The sequence below is a fragment of the Pseudophryne corroboree genome, chromosome 10, assembly GCF_028390025.1.
Source record: "Pseudophryne corroboree isolate aPseCor3 chromosome 10, aPseCor3.hap2, whole genome shotgun sequence".
Classification (NCBI taxonomy): domain Eukaryota; kingdom Metazoa; phylum Chordata; class Amphibia; order Anura; family Myobatrachidae; genus Pseudophryne; species Pseudophryne corroboree.
In genome coordinates, this window is record NC_086453.1 from 112,844,118 (window position 1) to 112,850,117 (window position 6,000).

General features: G+C 45.8%; 1 protein-coding gene across 3 annotated transcripts in view; it reads right to left on the reverse strand.

Moving 5' to 3' along the window:
- SPHK2 (sphingosine kinase 2) overlaps window positions 1–4,943 on the reverse strand; it is an 80,477-nt gene extending 75,534 nt beyond the window's left edge. For 2 of the 3 annotated variants that reach the window (XM_063942742.1, XM_063942743.1), the window contains exon 1: window positions 4,444–4,729. The gene's annotated coding sequence lies outside the window, so the exon portion shown is untranslated. The other variant, XM_063942744.1, reaches the window with a different exon arrangement.
- Window positions 4,944–6,000: the final 1,057 nt, after the last annotated feature.

Genomic DNA, 6,000 nt, shown 5'->3' on the forward strand with positions numbered 1-6,000 from the left:
ATATACTTTTTAGGATATTTTCCAGCCTCCTATCAGCTGGCTCCTTGAGGGTGGCCGTATCTGGAGACGGTACCGCCACTTGTTTTGATAAGCGTGTGAGCGCCTTATCCACCCTAAGGGGTGTTTCCCAACGCGCCCTAACTTCTGGCGGGAAAGGGTATACCGCCAATAATTTTCTATCGGGGGAACCCCGCGCCTCATCACACACTTCATTTAATTTATCTGATTCAGGAAAAACTATAGGTAGTTTTTTCACACCCCACATAATACCCTTTTTTGTGGTACTTGTAGTATCAGAAATATGTAACACCTCCTTCATTGCCCTTAACAAGTAACGTGTGGCCCTAAAGGAAAATACGTTTGTTTCTTCACCGTCGACACTGGAGTCAGTGTCCGTGTCTGTGTCGACCGACTGAGGTAAAATGGGCATTATAACGTCCCTGACGGTGTTTTAGACGCCTGGACAGATACTAATATGTTTGCCGGCCGTCTCATGTCGTCAATCGACTTGCAGCGTGTTGACATTATCACGTAATTCCTTAAATAAGCCATCTATTCCGGTGTCGACTCCCTAGAGAGTGACATCACCATTACAGGCAATTTGCTCCGCCTCCCAACATCGTCCTCATACATGTCGACACACACGTACCGACACACAGCAGACACACAGGGAATGCTCTGATAGAGGACAGGACCCACTAGCCCTTTGGGGAGACAGAGGGAGAGTTTGCCAGCACACACCAAAAACGCTATAATTATACAGGGACAACCTTTATATAAGTGCTTTTCCCTTATAGCATTTTAATATATGTAGTTATATCGCCAAATCAGTGCCCCCCCTCTCTGTTTTAACCCTGTTTCTGTAGTGCAGTGCAGGGGAGAGCCTGGGAGCCTTCCTACCAGCATTTCTGTGAGGGAAAATGGCGCTGTGTGCTGAGGAGAATAGGCCCCGCCCCCTTTTCGGCGGGCTTCTTCTCCCGTTTTTCTGAGACCTGGCAGGGGTTAAATACATCCATATAGCCCCCAGGGGCTATATGTGATGTATTTTTAGCCATAAAAAAGGTATTATACATTGCTGCCCAGGGCGCCCCCCCAGCGCCCTGCACCCTCCGTGACCGCTGTGTGAAGTGTGCTGACAACAATGGCGCACAGCTGCAGTGCTGTGCGCTACCTCAGGAAGACTGAAAAGTCTTCTGCCGCCTGCTTCTGGACCTCTTCCATCTTCGGCATCTGCAAGGGGGGTCGGCGGCGCGGCTCCGGGACGAACCCCAGGGTGAGACCTGTGTTCCGACTCCCTCTGGAGCTAATGGTATCCAGTAGCCTAAGAAGCCAATCCATCCTGCACGCAGGTGAGTTCACTTCTCTCCCCTAAGTCCCTCGATGCAGTGAGCCTGTTGCCAGCAGGACTCACTGAAAATAAAAAACCTAAAAACTTTTTCTAAGCAGCTCTTTAGGAGAGCCACCTAGATTGCACCCTGCTCGGACGGGCACAAAAACCTAACTGAGGCTTGGAGGAGGGTCATAGGGGGAGGAGCCAGTGCACACCACCTGATCCTAAAGCTTTATTTTTGTGCCCTGTCTCCTGCGGAGCCGCTAATCCCCATGGTCCTGACGGAGTCCCCAGCATCCACTAGGACGTTAGAGAAAAATAATTTATCATGAAATGAAAGGTCAAAAAACACCAAACTGTAACCCACTAGCACATTCAGTACTGAGATTAAGATTAACAGTAAGGGATCAATTGGCCATGAGGGAGGTGACGTGCCACTGAAACAGCGTGGAAAAGTCGGCAGCAGCACGTCATCTCATCAAAGCTTTGCAAACTTTTGTACTTAGTCCTAAGAGGCTGCTACCGTAAGTGCGGCACCATGACTAATTGAACTAAATCTTTAATTACACTGGTCACGGAAAAAAGTAAACAAAAATCGTTAAATGCTTAATGCTGGGCACATACTAGGACAACATAATGGGCTGTCCGGCTGATTCGCCGACCTATGGCACAATTGGTGAGTGCATATACACTTACCAATCGCTGGCCCGATGTGTCGTGCCTGACGTCATAATTGGATGCCCAATTGTGAGGTCAATCACAGACTGCCTCTGCAGCAAGCATACGGTACACAAAACATGATGCCCCGATACATCTGCAAATATATCAGCCATTGCTGTGCTACACAGGCGACACAACATCTTTCACAGACATATCAGTGGTACACATCCAGCGATGCACCCACATTATATTGGATATTAAATTGAACAGCTGATATACTGCCCATTGTGTACCGACCTTTAGACTTAAAATATAATAAAACCTTATTTTATTTATGGTCTATTTTTTTTTTTCAACAATTCTATTAATAGCATCCAAAAGTGGCAGACTAGATGGGCCAAGTGGTTCTTATTTGCCATCAAATTCTAGGTTTCTATGAAAGGATAACATGGATGTCTTCATATGGGTGTTTTTCAGTAAACCTGGAAGTTCAACTGCTCCAAGATTTATTTTTTAAATGATTCATTGAATATTGAACATTACCTGGAGATTAGGTGGAGATGTACTCATGACATCATCAGATGGGCGTAACTACTGGGGGTAGCAAATTCTATGGGAAGGAGAAAATATGGCCAAAATGTTGCTGGCATTCGTGATGCTGCTACAAGCCCTGAAGTCGGAAGGGGTGGTTATAACACTGCTGTAAAAGGGGGCACATGATGGTAGACAAAAGATAAGAGGTGGTAGTAACAAGACATCCCCTGCTGGTGGCATGCTGTTTTTACTTCCCAAAAACTTGGCGGGGCCATTCAAAGCTTTCAGCGCACAGACGTTTCTACTTCCACTCAGGTGTACAGAATTATTTTACCTGGCCGACTGATATCAGTCACAGGGTGTCACAGAATGGAGGATTGCTTTGCTGAAATCATTAAAGTTCTACTTTAGCATAATAACTTTTTTTGATGGGTTTCTTATGGCCAAATAATTGGGGACAGGTAAATAAAAGTCAGTGTAACTATACATATTTCCTGAACAGTGCATGAAGATAAACAATCCTACACAGCTAAGTTCTCCTTACATGTATAATCATTCTGCAAAATATATACAGCTGTCAGTTTCCAAGAACAATTGTCATCTGAAAGAAGGGATAATTATATATATTTTTTTCATTGTATTTATTTATTTTTTTACACACCAAAAGGTTTTCAACCATCGATGATCTATGACCGATGCTGAGTGGGTTTGAGTCCCCCCCCCCCCCCCCATTGTTGCGCAGCACCGCTGTTGCAACATTAGATGACGGCAATTATGTTGATAAGACATTGGCGGTGGCCCTATTGCTGAGGTCTGTGCATGTGCATCATTCAGTCATCGGTGGCAAAACCTTCGATGGCCATCACTACTTCGCATAATGTGGCCACAGAGGATTACATGCCCTTAAACATATCCCCATGGACTGTTGCAGCAGTCCATTTCAATAAACTAAAAATCCTAAGGGGGAGATGTATCAAGCCTTCGAGAGAGATAAAATGGAGATGTTGCCCATAGCAACCATTTATCTAGCACAGTCTATAAAATAACCAATGCAGATTGGACCCTATTGCAACTTCTACAATTTATCTCTCTGGAAAGTTTTATACCTCTCCCCTCAAGTGCTGGACCAAGTCCTGCAGAGTAGGGAAACTTGGCAATCATGAATAGGAAGTAGAAAGTTTCTCCGCACAATAACCTGCACATGCACATTTGTCTGAACAATACATCCTATGAGTCAAGCATTATGTATCCCAGTGTAAAGCAGTAAGTGATGGCACAGAGGGTTCGCTCACAGACACATGACTAATGTAATCATAGCATGACTGAGTGTTGAAATCACTGATTTTGCACAAAGACCAGACACCAAGACAGAGTAAACCACACACTGGCCGGGAGGTTATAAATTTCACCATTCAGGACCAGTGTGACAGATACATTTCCACATCTTGTGCATAAAGCAGTCACTTCAAATGAATATAGAACAAGCAGCTATTTATACAACCCATAAACTACCAGTCAGGGCTATTACACTAACATCTATGTCATTGGTAACATCACACACACTTTTCTTACTAGTTAAAGCATGTAACTAGCGTGTGCTCCCGAATAACCAGAATAGTTGGGAATACTTAAATCTGGATAAAAAGAAATATATGGAAACTAGATGTCCTGTTTGTTCATCAAAACTGATACTGCTTTTGTTATTTTACTCTTTTGAGCATAGACCCAGGACAAAGCCCCCCTGGTCATCTTGGAAAAAAAGGAAACAAATTCAATTGTTAAACAAAACCAATAACATAAAAATAGAGAAGACCAAGTAAATGTATATGTGCTGAAGACCCATTAGGAAATACTGACTGGCATTACAATCATTATGGCAAAAAGTACCACACACACACTGCCAAAAGGTCATTACTCACCTTACATGTTATACAGAATGGTCTTGTATGAAGTTTGCATGTTATGTGTTCCCCTGGCTAACTGCACTACAGGAATAACGCAGCTACAGCTGTATGGGGAGCAGCACAATGGAGGCCGACGTCTCCTGCAGCACCGCCTGCCACCAGCAGCTCTCCCACCACTTTGACTCAGCACAGCTACGCTGCGACTGGCAGGAAGAGATAGGACGGAGGAGACAGAACTAGTGCTGCGGCTACAGCGGCTGCCGCTGCTGTAACTCTTCGGAGAGAGAGCGGAGGAACCATGTGACTCACCAGCAGTACCAGACGGGCAGTGTCGTTAGCCAATCACTCTCCTCTGCCGGGAAAGTACTGGCCAATCGGTGATCGCATGGCTATTAGAGGGCGTTTGTTTTCCAGGGGTTGCCTTGGTGCAGTTCTTCTGTACTATTGGTAGAGTCCCGAGAATACACGGAGTCATGTGACCGGACCTGGGCGTAACGTCGCTTGTTAAGCGCTGTAAATGGTAGTGGCTGCTGGATCCAATCCCCGGCTCTGATTTATATGGTCACGTGGCTAGTGCAGTCCTTCTCATAGTTACCAGATTAGTTTATAACAAGCGGAATTGGGCTTGTTTTTTTTTTATTTTTTCAAGTTGTTTTATTTTTTTGATTGTTGCTTGTTTTGGGGCTTATTATTATTATTATTATTATTTTGCTGCTTGTTTTTGGGCTTTTAAAAAAAATTTTTTATAGGTACCATTGGCACCGACCATCAGAGGTAGTCATTCATCCATTCATTCGTTCAACACAGATCTTCACAAAGACATAGGTGAGAAGCTGTGGATGAATAGATGAATTTGGGGGGGGTGTCTTAAATTGTGTCAAATAACTGCATTTCTCTAAAACACTGAAAAAATTATAGTAAGCAAGTGCTTTTCTGCAAAACTAAGGAGACTATTTTAGCAAAATCTACGACCACCAAAATTGTACGCTGGGTGTCGCCCAGCACAGGGCAAGGCCACCCAGCAGTGCCGTTTCTAGCGGCGGGCGAGTCGTGCAACCGCACGGGGCGCCCACCGCGGCACTTTGTGTGTCCTTATCTCCTCTCCTCCCTCTTCCCGAGCGCTCCTGCTCGGGGGGCGGAGTTTCGCGGAATGACGCGTTTGCGTCGTGACGTCACGACGCAAACGTGTCATTCCGCGAAACCCCGCCCCCCGAGCAGGAGTGCTCGGGAAGAGGGAGGAGTGGAGATAAGCCTGGAAGGAGGAGGTGGCCGGCGCGAGGGACGTGAGGCGGCCGGACCCGAAGAGCGGGAAGATGTAAGTAGTATCTCTATCTCTCTCCCCCTCCCTTCCTTCCTGTCCCCCCCACTTGACACCTGCCTGCCGCACTTTGTAAAATGGGGACACCTGCCTGCCGTGCTGTGTAAAATGGGGACACCTGCCTGCCGCGCTGTGTAAAATGGGGACACCTGCCTGCCGCGCTGTGTAAAATGGGAACACCTGCCTGCTGTAATGTGTAAAATGGGGACTTTTTTTATTTTTAGTTTTTTCCCCTGTGGTGGGCGTGATATCAG